The sequence below is a fragment of the Magnolia sinica genome, chromosome 18 (assembly GCF_029962835.1).
Source record: "Magnolia sinica isolate HGM2019 chromosome 18, MsV1, whole genome shotgun sequence".
NCBI classification, from domain to species: domain Eukaryota; kingdom Viridiplantae; phylum Streptophyta; class Magnoliopsida; order Magnoliales; family Magnoliaceae; genus Magnolia; species Magnolia sinica.
Window position 1 is genome coordinate 65,944,266 of NC_080590.1, and position 15,898 is coordinate 65,960,163.

Here is a 15,898-nt window from a genome sequence, read left to right on the forward strand (position 1 = left end):
CAGATTGTATTTGGGATCTGAGCTTTTTAATTGTTTTTTTTTCTTCACATGTAGGGTTATGGGTTTCTGTGAAATTTATTTTCTTTTGCCAAATATGTACTTTTTTGGCCTTTTTGGTATGTTTTGAATCTTATTTTGGGTTTTGCATTTTGTTGGTTTTTGTCAAATTGATTAGGATTTTCAGATTTTATTCCCATTTTCCAGGCTGGAGTGTTTTTGTGAAATTCATGTTTTGTTTCAGAGTAGGTACTTTTTGGGTGCATTTGGATGCACTATCTAATTGAATTGCAATTGCTAGTCCCATATTTGTGTGTTATTCTTAAATAAAAGTCCAAATGGAAATTTCAAGTTGGAATTGAAAGAAATGCAAGTTTAATTTGAGGCTTGTGAGTTGTAGGGGAGTACCACAAGGCAGTGTTTTTTTTAAAAAAAAATTATTTTATTGTCTTGGTGGCCATTTCTTTAATTTCCTTGTTATGTTTATGTTTTATCATTCTCATATTAATTTGATTTAAGCATCTGATAATGTGAAAAGCACATCTATTTGTTTTTAATGAATGTTTATGGACATTTATACTTGCAAATGCAACAAATCGGAATGTTGGATAAGAGAATTTGGATATAAATCTGTTGAATAAGTACATTTCTTGTAATTTCTAGCTCTAAAATTGGCATGTTTTGATATTTGAGTTTGAATTTTGGGTGTTAATGTGCCAGATGGCTTCCATGACACCATGCAAGAATTGGATGAGGGTAGGAAGGTTAACTGTTGAATACATGGAAGCTGTTGCAACATTTCTAAAGTACGTGAAACAAAATTCAAATGGGGAAGATTGGGACAGCTGTCCTTGTGCCAAGTTTTGTAATATACGTGGGAAGATGGCATTAGAAACCGTTTCCGAACACTTGGTTTTTAATGGCATAGATCAAACGTACACGACGTGGTTTCTCCATGGGGAAGAACGTCTTGAAATAGGTGCGAGTACATCTGTTGATAATCGTAATGAAGATGTGTTGCCCAGAATGGTCGATTTGGTGAATGATGATTTCGGTCATTTTCAACCCATTGAGTTAGATGCATGTATGGATGAGGTTAATAATGAAGATGATATTGAACCTCATGATGACTTAGGCGATGAGGCTTGGTATAGGACATGTGGATTGTGTTTGAGGTTATTTTGGATATTATTTGACTAAATCTTTATCTTGAATTATGTAGTAGTTTTGCTTGACTAATCTGGTGATTTGTTTCAGCTTTTCATCTTCTTATGCATGACAGAAGGTACACATATTTCTATTATGATTTATTTTAATTTTTTCTTTGCTTATGCGTAAAATATTCTGATTTAAATATTAAGAACTACGTAGTGGCTTGATCCCATTCTTCCAACATTGGGTACGTAGGCAGCCGTTCATACTAGACTGTATCGGTGCAGCCACAAATTTATTTTTTCCCCTTCTCGTAGTGTGGATGCATTTTCGTCAAGACTACTTAGCAATAAGAGTGAGGTGGATGTAAGTTCTAGAAACCTTTAATTAATCTTGAATCATTTATATCTTTTTCGCTTCATTTATATGTTGTTGTCAGGGTCAACTTGTAACTCCTTAGAACCCGCTCTGCCGTAAGACATTACGGTGCATGACGGTTCCTAGTAGGTTAAGTTGCAAATTATTATTAAGAGTTGGTTGGATATATTTTATTTTTTGTAAATGTTGTTAATAGTTGGATGGATGATGAATGTATTTGTGAATGTAAATGAAAATAAAAAACTTATGATATATATATATATATATATATATATATATATATATATATATATATATATATATGTTATCAATGGAGGATGCCTTGTTTAGGGGGACATGAAATTTTGTAGCTTATGGTATGGTGCCTCAATATTGGTTGTATGTTACTAGTATGTAGTAGATAATACTAGGTTCAATAGTAAACATTTTATTTTGAGTGGAAGACCGAGTGAAACAGATTGGAAGAGGCACTTTTTATGCCATTCAGCTTCAAACTGGATACCATTCCCCTAATTGCAAACAGAGCTTCGCTACATCCACCCATGGGTGCAAGGCAGTTCATGCACATTCCACCACAAGTGCTAGCATGGCACATTACTACAGGTACCACCTATCCATCAGATGGTTCCTTCCATGCGAATGCCCTCGTGCAAGAATCAGGTTGGTCCACATATTGAGTAGCCACAGTTTGTGAAATAAATTGAAGTACAGAAATAAACTTGGCAGGAGTTTTCTAAACCGTCCACATGTTTTTAACATCATGGGCCACAAAAACATCTTTGAAGGTGCCACTTTGTGAATAGCTTGAACATTATATCTCTCTGCCATGCCATGCTGGCACATGTGCTGGTGTTCTAGTTCATAGGTCTGCCTTGTACACGCATGAGTTTGGCAAACTTCTCACCCAAATAGGGTTGTGTTAGTTTCACCATTTAAAAAATTGTGGTAACTCATCCTCCCCACGTGGCATTGATTCACAGCTATCCAGGGCATCTAAATTGTGGGTCCCATGGTAGGAACATACCTTCAAAAGCACACTGACCAACACCCCTAAACATCCAACAAATGGGCTATGAAATGCATGGTAAAAAGTAAAATAGTGAAATAATTAAGATGGTTACTACTAACGGAATACAGTTTAGGCTAACTTTTGCCCAAATAGGGTCATGTTAGTTTTGTTGGATGAGAATTCCAGTAATTAGGGGAATTCTAGCCACGTATGAAGTTCTGATGTGATTGTGGTGATAATAAACCAAAGAGATAATTTGTTGCACACATACCAACCTAGCATGTTTTGGTAGGAAATAAATAGATAGTTTAATGTTTTTTTTCTTTTAATATGATTTGTGTGATGGATGGTTGCAAGTGTTCGGTTTATGTGATTGAATTTGCTATTTTTTTCCTTATTTTTTCGTTCCAAAGTTATCTGGGGTTTTTTTTAGTCTAATACCATCCCTTGCACTTGCATTAAGAACTTCCGTGGGCATTTTCAAGTTTTGTATCTTTTACAGCATACATGGCTGACTCCAATGGTGATGGTTATAGCAAAACTAAAGATGTTAATGCAACTGACAATCATGGTTTTTTTTTTCCCTCTGCCACAACTTGACAGTCATTGAAATCAACTGATTCGGGTGAGATTTTACAAGGACATTGGTAATGAACTGCACATGCATTGGATTCTTTTCTTTAGTTTGATCTCCAAATTCTTATATTTTACTACTGACAGTATTTGTTTTAGTTGCAATGCATGTTTGGGGATGTATTTATCTTTTCTTCTATTCCATTGCACCTAGAGCTCTTCCTTAGCTCTGGAACTATTTGCCTCTCTATTTATTCATTGGTTGCTGGGATCTTTGGCGTGAATCTCTCATATACATGGAATCTAAACCATGGATATCTCTTTAAATGGGTACATTTTCTCCTCTTTTTTTTTTCTTTCAAATAGACAATCTGTGCTTGACCAAACACATGATGTTTTCGTGTATAAATCAAGTTTCTTCATGTGGTCCCAAACAGTCAACATGCATGTGGGACCAGCCTGGTGAGCATACCAGCCTGAATTATGAGCCAGGGCATCTATACATATAGGGTTCATCCAATGCATGGATTGTGCTGATTTTTGCACAAGGTGCTCCTCATGGTAGGCCCACCTTTTGGACAAGTTGGATGTTGCATGCACGATAGGTTAGAAGTTGTCCATTGGCTGGACAATAACCTACTATACAACTTAGTTGAACTTGATGCATTATCCCTGCTCGTAAAAGAGTTCGGATTGTTGGGAAATAGGAATTTCCCAGTTCCTACACTTTCATTTGGTCATGTCGTTAGACACTAGTGCATTAAATGCAAATTGCATTGCGCTGTTGTGTATTGATTCCAACATCTAAAGATCTTTTCAAACTGTATTGTGCTCTCCCAGTGAATGCTATGAATTTAAGAAACGCTCTTTACCTGAACCTCTAATGGCTATGATGAATTCTAAACTTTTATTTTATTAATTGGTTTCAGTTGATTAAACTATTCACTTTTTATGGATTTGAGATGGTTATTTGTAATATATGAAGGGTTGACTAAACTAGTCTTTTCTTAGATTGAATCTGGTTATTTGTAATATATGTAGGAAGGGCTCAAAAGAAGGTTGAACAAGAGCAGATACCAAGTAGCCAATTCAAGACAAGGCATAGCCAATAGTTGAAGTTCTGGGTAAATTCTTTTGCATAGGTCCTAGTTTAGGAGGGGAAAGTGTTTAGTTAGGAGTGTTAAAGTCAATTTTTGTTGGAGTGGGCCACTTTTCTCATTTCCTCTTTTATTGAATTGAGTTGTTACCAATTTTGTGAATAGAATTCTTATCAAACAATAGTGTGAATTATTTTTTGAATGACTATCAGGTGCAAGATTAAAAAAATAATAATAATAATTTATCAATATATTTTTTATTTACAGATATTTTAGCGACGGACCAAATCCGTCGCTAATTTCTGAACATTGAAACGACGACAGATTTGAGGTCCATCGCTTACTAATATCAGCGACGGACCTTATCCGTCGCTAATTTCTGAAAGACGGTTTGAGGTCCATCGTTACTCATATTAGCGACGGACCTTATCCGTCTCTAATGTTTTTAGTGACGACTAATTTTTTGAATTTTACCAACGTATTTTTTAGTTTTAACGACGGATCTTATCCATTACTATGATATGACGGACCTTATCCGTCACAGATTAAATGACGGATTTTATCCGTCGGAAAAAAAACAACCCAGTAAATAGCGACGGACGAAAGCCGTCGTTTATTTGGTTTTACGACGGATGTGGTCCGTCGCAAATCAGCGATTTTGGCATAGTGCAAGTAGCTGCATCATTGCTGTAAATAATATTTCATGTAAATGCAATCCACCCCATTCGTGAAGGATCCATGCACATAATGAATGGGATACAACACCTACCCCACTGTCTGTTATTTTCTATTTATATTGGTTTAATAGGTCTAGAAAGAATATACTGCTTACAATTTCTCGTGTTATACTATGGCAGTGTTGGTGAATGGATTTGTGTGAAGGAGCCAATGCAAGTTCAAGCTGATGATTTCTTCTTCACGGGACTGGACAAACCAGACAACATTAGTAAGGTTGGGTCCAATGTGACCCAAGTAAACGTAGCTTAGATAGCAGGACTTAATACCTTCGGAGTCTCTTTGGTTTGGATAGACTATGCACCCTACGGTATCAATACACCGTTAGAAAAAGTAAGACACAACGGAGGAGATAAAAGAAAACGATAATGAAACGATCAGATCTATTGGGTTCAAGGCTCGACTTGAATAGTCAATTTCTCAAGACAAATTTACTGTCCTTTTCTAGAAATTCCAGCAAGTGCAAACGAAGGAAATCTGCAAATTGTCTTCAGGATACAATGAACTCTCAATCCAATTTTTAACATGAAAATTTTCACATTTAAGTGTTGAACAAATCTCTAGTTTCGACACTGATATGCCTTAAGACATTCAAGAAAAAAAATTAGCAAGAGATCAGATCGAGAGTAATTCCACAGAAGATGATATAATCTTAAGGATAAGAGTTTCTACTTCTGGATTATAGTATCCGGGATTTATATCAATTAAAAGGTTATGGATTTCTCCCTGAAGAGGTAATAAAGTGCCTCTTCAAGGAATCCATACTCATTCATAGCAAATAATTGCCTTCCAAGAAGGACATGACTCATTGTCATATGACAGTTATTTCTGTATCCATTCTGACAGAAGCAGTTATCTAACAGGAAAAACTATATCCACATAAGTGACACATGGCATAGGTGCCACATGTACAATCATGTCACAATTACTCTCAATCAACAAAAAAGGTAATAAAACATCAGGGTACTATGACCCAAAAAGTTTAAACCGAGTGCCAAAAAGACTAAGGCTTTTTTAGCTCCTTGCGATGATGCGCATGTACTAAGTGCACCTAATAAAGTGCCCAAACAGCCCTACAATCCATGCCGCGCGTGCGGACGGTGCTTCGCACTGTACTCGAGGAGATTTGAACCCTGGTTGCATAAGCAAAAACCTCCTTTTATCGACTGGCTATACACACTATTTATGGAAAGTTTAAATAATTAATATATTTATTTACTTTATAAAAACAACTTTTATTTTTTGAAATTTATTTTTATTTTAAAAAACACAACATGCACCCCACACGCACCCAAGGGCGACGGAGATTTTAACAGTTTTGGAGGGCACCCTTTACGTCGGATTCATCACTTCCAACCCAGACAATCGCCTCATAACAAAGGTCCTTCAAAAGGGTGATGTGTTTGTCTTCCTAATAGGCTTGGTTCACTTCCAGTTTAACATTGGCCTCACCAATGCCATTGCCATTGTAGGACTAAGCAGCCAGAGTCCATAGGAACTATCACCATTGCGAATGCTGTGTTCGGATCGAATCCACCCATCTTGGACGACATTCTTTCCAAGGCATTCCAAGTTGATAAGAACATGGTTGATTATCTCCAATTGCAGTTTGGAATGAAAAACTAGAGTATGCCCCCATACAATAAAATGGGAGTGTAACGTTATTATTATTTTTATTATTTTGTCATTTTTTTGTTATTTGTTTCTGTTTAATGATATCTAATGGATTTTAGCTCATTATGAAAATATCTCTCTAGATATAGTATTGACTGATCGAAAAATGCAATTGATAATGCATTAGCAGTTGGATCAACCCATAATTTAATGTTGCATGCATGATGAAAGATCAACGGTCAGATTTGCAGTACCCAGTGGGAAGTATTCGCCACGATGACAAGAGGATCGAAATGGTCGTGAAAAAACATCCCACATAATAACCCTGTACAATGGAAGCCTTTAAAGTCGAGCAATACAAAATCGAGGCTGAATTTTCTTTGAACCAGGGAGAATGATGATGATACCTAGAGTGTCCGTGCTGATGGTCAAAATCAAAAGAGGAACATCTCATGCATCGGTTCGACAATCAAAACTGATGCAATGGACAAGATCAAAGAGAGGTCCACATTCTCACACTAAATCATGAGATCTGGACTGATCGTGCAAAATATCCAGGCCATCAATACACCTGCAGCACAGGTGACAGTAGAATGCACGAGCATGTCCAAGACATGCACGTAGACATGGACGGATGTTCATTAGAACATCCCACTTTGAAGTCGTTTTCCTATGCTACCTTCTACAGCCCATGTGGACACTTATCCAAAGATAATTTCGTAGGTAAATTTTGGACACTTATCGTAGGTAAATTTTCATAGGCCTTGCAATGTGATCCTGCAAATTGAGCTGGAGCCGCAACACTTGTACACAGAGGAAATATGCATATTTCCACATTTGTGTGTTGTGTGTGTGTATATATATATATATATATATATATATATATATATATATATAGGAAAAGGTTCTATAATGTTGAGCTCATGGGAACTCCCCATGAGGTCGAGCTGTGTAGGCCCCACCATGATGTATGTCGAACATCTACCCCATCAGTCATATGCACCATTCCATATTGGGCCTAGGGCTTAAAGATAAAGTCAATCAGTGACCTATGTGGGCCACAGCACATACAAAAGTTGAGAGGAGTTACCCTCCATTAAAACATTCATAATAAATTTTTGGGCCCAGCGAGATGTGGTTCACAAATCCAGCCCATCCATTATGTGTGCCCCACTTGGATGAGGGGTCAGACCAAGTTTCAGACGCATTCAAATTTCAGCTGGGCCCCACCAAGTGCTTTTATATATTTCAGGCATGTCTTCACATGATTTTAGATGGTATAGCCCACCTGAGGTCCGTATACTGCTGATTTTTGGGATATCCCATAATTTAAAGGGGACCCATGAAATGCATGGTGTTGATGTTTGACATACATCATGGTGGGGCCCATTAAGCTCGACCTTGTGGGGAGTTCCCATGACTCAACCGTATAGAACCTTTTATCTATATATATATATATATATATATATATATATATATATATATATATATATATATATATATATATATATATATATATATATATAATATGAGTGAGAGGGGTGGCCCACCACGTGGGACCCACCACAATGTATTTATTCTATATCCACACCGTCCGATTGCATAGGACTGTGGGACCTGGATGTATGTGTTATATCAAAGTTGTCCATCCATCCAGCCGTGTGGGCCCACCCCACACGTGCTGCACGTGTGGGATGGGACCCACCTTGATATATGTATTCTATATCCTGTTGTCTGTCCATTCTGGACGGGCAGGACCCACCTAGGTGTATTTATTGTATGCACACCGTCCATCTGGATGGTGGCTTTATGTGGGCCCACCTCATGTATGTATTTTGCATCCACACCGTACATCTGGACGGTGCGGAGAGGGCGCACCGTGATGTATGTTTTCCTCCACGCCGCCCATCTATTTTCTGGTGCGGGGTGCACCGAGATGTATGTGTTTCATCTGAGCCGTCCACTTATGCGGCCCACCACAATGTATGTTGTATCCGCGCTGCCTGTTCGTTTGGGTAGGCCTGGATGAAGGAAAGTGCAAATATCAATTTGATTCAAACTGTGGTAGGCCACTCACGTGGACCCTTCATGCCATATGTATTCTATTTCCATGCTGGCCATCTGTATAGGGCCCATTAGTAATATGTGGGGTCCCCACACCCTCCAACAAATTCCACCATGGCCATGTGATGGGGCCCACCTGATTTGTATAAGGCCCATGTGTAAGGCCCAATCTGACTTGTATAAGGCCCTTGCGTAAGGCCCAATGAGATGTAATTTCGGCCCATATGGCGTGGCCATTGTGATGTTTTTGTATCCATTTAATGAGGCCCATTATGATGTGCATTAGGCCCATGAATGTAGCCCATTACGATGTATTCGAGGCCCATTGTGGTGCATTTGAGGGTCAGGCTATGGAGCCCATTGTGATGTATGCTAAGCCCATATGAAAGGCCCATCGTGATGTATATTAAGCTCTTGAGTGAGGCCCATGGTATTGTATTTTTGGCCCTTGTGTGAGGCTATGGGTCTACTATTATTAGGCTCTATGTGGGTCATTCCTCGGGGGAAATGTTAGTTAAATGTCCATGTTGTCGAGGTCAATTGTTGATGTTGGTTATTGATACCAATTATGAGTATGTGATAGCATAGCATCATGATATATGCCCATATGCATCATCCGCATGTTTGTTGTGAGATGTGGTTGACCATTGTATATGACATTGGACAGGTTGTTATGAGACTCCTGATAGGCAGAGGTTATCTTGCATGAGCGCACGGTATGTGCAGGATTATATGACTCATACACCTTGCATTGTGTGTTGTGATTACTGTACGCCCTAGCGATTTTAGGGTCGTAGCCTCCATAGGCATATCGTGGATGGCCAGATGGGATACCGAAAATCTGTTATTAGCATCGGGTTGCCATAGATGGCCCTGGGTGAAAATCCCTGAACCCTCTTGGTACCAGAGGACGCCCCAACGTCGAGATCGAGTAGATACATGAGCGCCCTAGTGCCGAATACCAAGAGGTCGTGTCTCCCACTGTGTCGTGGTCTGTTGAGAGTGGATGTGGCCTTACCCGCTCGAGGGAGTAAGCATAGCTAGATTGAGTTTGACCAGCTCGAGGAATGGATCCACTATTGACGATCCGGGTAGGTATTGGTAGACTACTGGCCAGGTGGATAGTGAGGTCTCTTCCACTTATCCAGTTGTGCACTTGATGGGGCGGTAGGTGGCGTTGAGTGTACTAGACCCCGGTGATGATCCCAGAGATGTACAGTACTGATTCGTGGAGCAAGAGTTGCATACTCAGCATTATATTCATTCATTTATTCATTCACCATCCACTCGGGCTGGTGGTGCGCAACTAATTATTGTATGTCTTCGTAATGGCAAGGATTTTGATTGGGCGCGTGACTAACCTGAGATTAGGAGTCTACTACATTGAGTCTAGCTATCCAAATTTAGGTATGGGACTGGTTTGGATAGAAGTCCCTTGTGATGGACCCCATAGCCTGTGATACTATGCACTATCATCCTGACTTCACTCCAGCTTGGTCATTTCATTCGCACCGCATATTGCATTGCATCATCGACATCTAATATTTGGCTTACTGTCTCCGCATTACATAGCTGATCCACATTGCTTCGTCAGTATATAATATTACTTTTATTATATTTTTGCATCGCATAGCCTGGATAAGGCTGATGGTATTTATGGGCCTATCAGCATGTTTTCACATTATTCTAATATTATATGATTTATGGGCTTGTCAGTATTTCTACTTACTCTGATTACTCTGATATTGCTTACTTGGCACTTACCTTGTGCACACACTTTCACTACTCACTAAGCTTTCTATAAGCTTATGCACGATAGATGCGTGCATGTGGCGTTAGGTTGCAACAGCGTTGAGCTTGGAGATGCAACGGACCTCTAAAGCTTTAATTTTTGATAAATATATTTCCCTTTCAGCATTGTATTTAAATGATTGTATTAGTAGATATATGATGATGATGTTGCCTTTGTGATTTGGGTAAACTTGTAGTTATGCTTCTTACGAGATAAAGGTACGTTAGAAAATCCTCATTGTAAGATCCCATGATCGGAATCTGGCGAATGGGCGTTGGGAGCTGAGAATAGGGTACTACAGAGGCTGTTAGCACCAGATTCGGTGATCGAGATTCCTGTGAGTCCGATCTCCGGGTTTGGGGCGTGACAGCCCACCTCAATGTGTGTGTTTCATCTAAGCCATCCATCCATTTTAAAAACTCATTTTAGTGCATGATCCCAAAAAAGGAAGCAGATCGAAGGCCCAAGTGGACCAAACTATAGGAAACAGTGGAGATTAAGTTGTATCCTCAATTTATGGTGTGGTCCATTTGGGCCTTCAATCTGCCTCCTTTTTGGGATTATGCCCAAAATGTAGCTGTGAAAATGATTGGACAGTGTGTATAAGCCACATACATCACAGTGGGCCCCACATAGCCCTGATAGGACCATCCGTCCCTACCTCCATCTTGGTGAGGGTACTTAATCTGCGCTCACAAAAAAGAGCCCGTGAGGTTTTTTCATTCTCATGGGCTCTTCCCTCCTAGGATCGAAATCAACAAAAATCCCCCTAAAAAGAAACCTAAGACCAAATCCCCCATCATCATCCACCAATCCTTCAGGTCTCGCGGCATCCCACCTGATGCTTCCACTCAAACTGACTTGAAGATGATCTCATCACCTCCCTTAAAAAACCCACCAACTCATCTTCTCATCTTAGGCCTTCGATTTAGAAATTGGGCCTACTTCATATGCAACAAGTGTACAATGGCCATGTGTCCCCCGACTACTAGCTTATTGATACAATCATGGACATGTTAGAAAATGTATTGTTGTCTCGCTCGAAGAAGAGGGTAGATGTTGAATTCTTTGATTTGGGGATGTTACTTTTAAACCAGATAACATCGCATGGCTGGTGCTCAAATGGATATTCAGTGTGGGGTTCTTTCCATCTGAGGAATAGACATTGATCATTGTCAGGGACAAGCTTGGGAATGTTGGGTTTTAGGATGTGGATTGTGAGGAAGGGAGAGGAGATGGGGTTTATCTCTACAACCGGCATTCGGCTCCTATTTCAGGAATTTCAGTTTAATCAATCCTACCAAAAATATGTGATTCTAGTATTTTGAATTTTTGACATTTTGTTGATTTTATTCCTATTCTATTGATGAAAAGATGTTTCAATGAAATTCATATTTACGATGAAGCAGTGCTATATGCAACCTGATCGAGGCGAACCGGAGACCGGAGTGCCTGATTAGGATGGTGGTGAAGGGAAGATGCAGTGTAGGTTGAATTTCATGCTATTCTACGTGTTTGACAAAATTCCTTTACTAGTGTAACACCCCAAACTTTTCAATACCCGAGTATTGAAAGTTCTCGAGTGTTACTATAAAGTTTAACTTAATATGTATATGTGTACGATGCCAATCTAGATATCCTTACCTTACATCCATTCTCCAACATGAATCTGACCATTGGGAATAATCTTTGTTCATAGATCAAGCAATCTGACCATTAATTTTAAGATAAGACTATCCATCATGTGATTTGACATATGTACCTTCCTTTAAATGAATCGGCGAATAAATTTTTATCCATAATAATTTAGATGTAAGTTATTTTGTAAGAATTATTTAAAAAGGTACATATAACCATGTAGAACCATTAGATTTCACAAAACTCTTAGATTAGCAATAATTACGAAAATGACATTAACCTATACCTTTGAATTCCAAACCACATGGTTCTCATGATCCGTTTCATGTGAAATTTTATACCAGGCCTAATGATCATAAATTAACGATACATGTCAATTTTCAGCCATTAGATCATCACAGAAGTGGCCAATCAACAAATTAGCCCTTAATCGTTGGTTTTAGTCTCCATCAAGTGAGAAAAACTCGTAAGTAGTCATAGTAGGGTGTTTCCATCCAAGTGAACGACTTGGATTTCACAACATATGGACCAAGTGAGAAATATGAAGATCCCACTTTGGTAGACTTTTACCAAGGCACGAAGTTATCCTTTTAAAAGCTTACCAACTCGGTACAAACCTAGATCTTCAGATCTAACCACTTTCTATCATCCATCAAAGCTCAGACTTGGACCACCCCCTGGTCTCACATGACTACGATAACATATAAAATGTAAACCCCAATCTATGATCCTACACCGTCGACGCTGAAGCCAGTTCCTTTATTTTGACGCAAAAGGTGATATGTTAGATTTAGACTTTTTCCACCATTAATTAACCACCAAACTTTGCCCAACCATCTACCAACCTTAACTACACATTTCCCCCAAAATTGGGCCTTGATCATTGAACGTGGACCATTAATTAAGATCAAGTCCGTTTCGACACCTGCTACGAGAACTACCAAGATAAGCATATCTAAGGCTCAGATCTGCTTCATAATTGGGCTCATGGGCCAACACGACCTAACTATAGTAAGGTGTGGAATGAATTTCATGATGAAACCACATTATGGACCCCACTTATCACGTGCAATGAGAATCCATGGTTAAAATCTACGACTTTAAACCATGACCCACTCGAACTTTAGAATAACCCCATTCTTGGATCTCCAAGGGTCCTATGTGCACAACCAATCTAATGGACGGAGTGGATTCATCAAGAACATCTTGATGGACACCATACTGAAAGTACGCCTGCACAAACCGCGTGTAGTTGTGGAGTGTCGAAGGCTAAAGCAGGTCAAACCTTGTTTGACCTGGCTATTCCTGAAGAGGAAAACTCATCTTCCTCTTACCCTTTTTTCCCTCTAATAGAAAGTTTCAAACGAAACAACTCCCAGCGAGATCACGACCCACCATCATGTCAAGATGAATGATCAGAGTTGTCAATCAAGCACAGCTCCCATCTTTGGCCAAAGCCCAACCATTTACTCATGCGGGAAAGCAGGAATGAGCACACTGTTTCCCACTAAATCAGGAACTACGTGAGACCATATGGCGAAGACAGGGAAACTTCCGTCCCTTGCACGTACTGATCTTTGTCGATCTGGACCATTCAATCCACACCTAAGGGAAAACTAATTCCCTCCATGATGTCTAGAAGAAAAGGGACGACCTCCGCAATCCCAGAAAACCGGGACTCCCTCCGCAAGAGGTCTCATCGAGAATCCAGCCACGTTCCAAGAACTTCCTCACTTGAACCTGGGATCCCAGCTCAAATTTGAGCCATTCATTCCCTGGAGATGAGGGTTTCGACCACATCCACATCGACAACGGAGGAAGTAAATCTTGCAGAAGGGTTGGTGCTCCCCGATTCCATGAAGACCACCGCAAAACACGGCAGCTGCGATCGTGCAGATCACGTTGCAGGGCCACCTCTTAGTCAATCAACTAAGCACTCGTGCACCCAAGAACATGATCACAACCTCCTATCTATGAGCCCTATCTAAAACAATCCGATTTCGACAGAAAAGAAAGGAGGAGAAAAGAAGAAGCGTGATTCAAAATGTCTTCCTGCGTATAACTTGCATAGCCTATTCGCGCAAGGCACACGCCACGTATAATATACGTAGGAATGTTCTAGAGGTCCTAAGTTAGGATAAATACCCCACGCCCAACGCTGGAGAGCGCACCAGCAAGAGAGGAAGAAAGATAAGAAGAGAGAAAGAGAGAGAAAGAAATAGAGATAGAGTTTGGGTGTTGGACCAAGTCAACTCGGTTGGGATCAGATGGGTTAAGGCTTTGGCCCATCCGAATTCTCTCTTCCACCCTGGACAAAAAGAAGAACAAGAAGAAAAAGAAGAAGAAGAAGAAGAGGAGAGAAAGAAAACATGGGTGTTGCGCACCAAACCCAGACTCGCTGAGTCACAGGACAAGTCCAAATTCGAGTCAAGTCCGAATTCGCCAAAGGATATAGTTTGATGTGTGTATATGTGGACATCTAGCCTCGAGTGAAGATGATTCGATTTAAGAAGTGAGAGATTCCTTTAAACTTATATTAACTTGAGTTGGTTTAATTAATTAAGTTCCCTCACATGCTTTGAATCCTCCCTGCAAATATTTAATTTACCACCATCAATATTCATTTATCCTTTAAGAATAATGGTTCAGGTGTGATGTTAAATATACATGATCTTTCCAAATTTATGTGAGAGATTCCTTTAAGCTTACCTTAATTTAAGTTGATATGATTATTCTTACCTTTTACATGCTTTCATATTACTATGATGCTCTCCCTGCAATTATTTGATTTATTACCTTCATTTATTTAACCTTTGGGAATTATGTCATGATGTTAATTACGAGTGATCTTCATTATTTTATGTGGGGCGATGGTACAAGCCTTGCCCTTGCCTTTACCATTTTTTTGAGTTGACCATTGCCACTCTCCTCTTTGTTGAGTTATTGCGACTCTCCTCTCTGTTGAGTTGGCCATCGCCACTCTCCTCTTTGTTGAGTTAGTCATTGCTACTCTCCTCCTTATTTTATTAGCCTTGTGTTATCTACTTTTATGGCTTGGACATGTGTCTTGGAATTCCAAAGCTCCCATGATTCAATTGATTTCCTCTTTGGTGCAAGTGTTATATTGGAAATCTCACTTCTAGTGATCAAGTAAATATCATGAATGTAATGTGGTTCGGGTAGCGGCCCTATGGGTCGACACGTAATTCCATAAATTTTGGATAGCAGTGCACAAATCGATGTAAGTAATTCGCAATACGTGTTACATCACTTCTGAGATTGGATGTCGCAAATAGTCGCCACATGAACAAATCGTGTTATGTAATTTATCCAAGTCATGCATTGTGTCATCTTGGGATAACCACGTAAATCCATGTTAACGTGGGACACACCGACGAATCTCCATAGAATGGGATGTGGGGCAAGCTGGATAACTCTAAATCATTTTTCACATGTGGCGATCGCTAAGTGTGATGAACCATATATACTTTTCTAGGCATGCATCTCATGTAGGTTGCTTGCGCATATTGATACCTCTCGTAGTTGTGGAGTACGGGACATATCAAAACTCTTACATTGCTTTTATGAATCTCTTAAATTACTATTAATCTTAAAAGATAACCATCACTATGAGTAGGGCGTTGACCCTCTCCAACCGTACAGATGATGCAGGTGATGCACAGATTGAATACTTAGAGGACCATCTCCCTATGGAAGATTATACTGAAAGAATAAGAAGATAGTTTTATGATTTAGTTTTATATTCTGCTACGAACTCGATAATGTAATAGGCTCCTATTGAGAGGGCATTTGATAATTTGTTGAATTCTTTTACTCTAATGGAATAAT

The 15,898-nt window shown here is 39.5% G+C and overlaps 1 long non-coding RNA gene and 1 pseudogene across 1 annotated transcript; both read left to right on the forward strand.

The window, feature by feature from the left end:
* The first annotated feature begins 2,700 nt into the window (after positions 1–2,700).
* LOC131233030 (uncharacterized) lies at positions 2,701–4,470 on the forward strand. Its single transcript, XR_009165043.1, has 2 exons — positions 2,701–3,161; positions 4,151–4,470. It is a non-coding gene; the product is annotated as an uncharacterized LOC131233030 (long non-coding RNA).
* A 285-nt stretch (positions 4,471–4,755) lies between these two features.
* Positions 4,756–6,567, forward strand: LOC131232424 (germin-like protein 8-2; annotated as a pseudogene).
* The last annotated feature ends 9,331 nt before the right edge of the window (positions 6,568–15,898 follow it).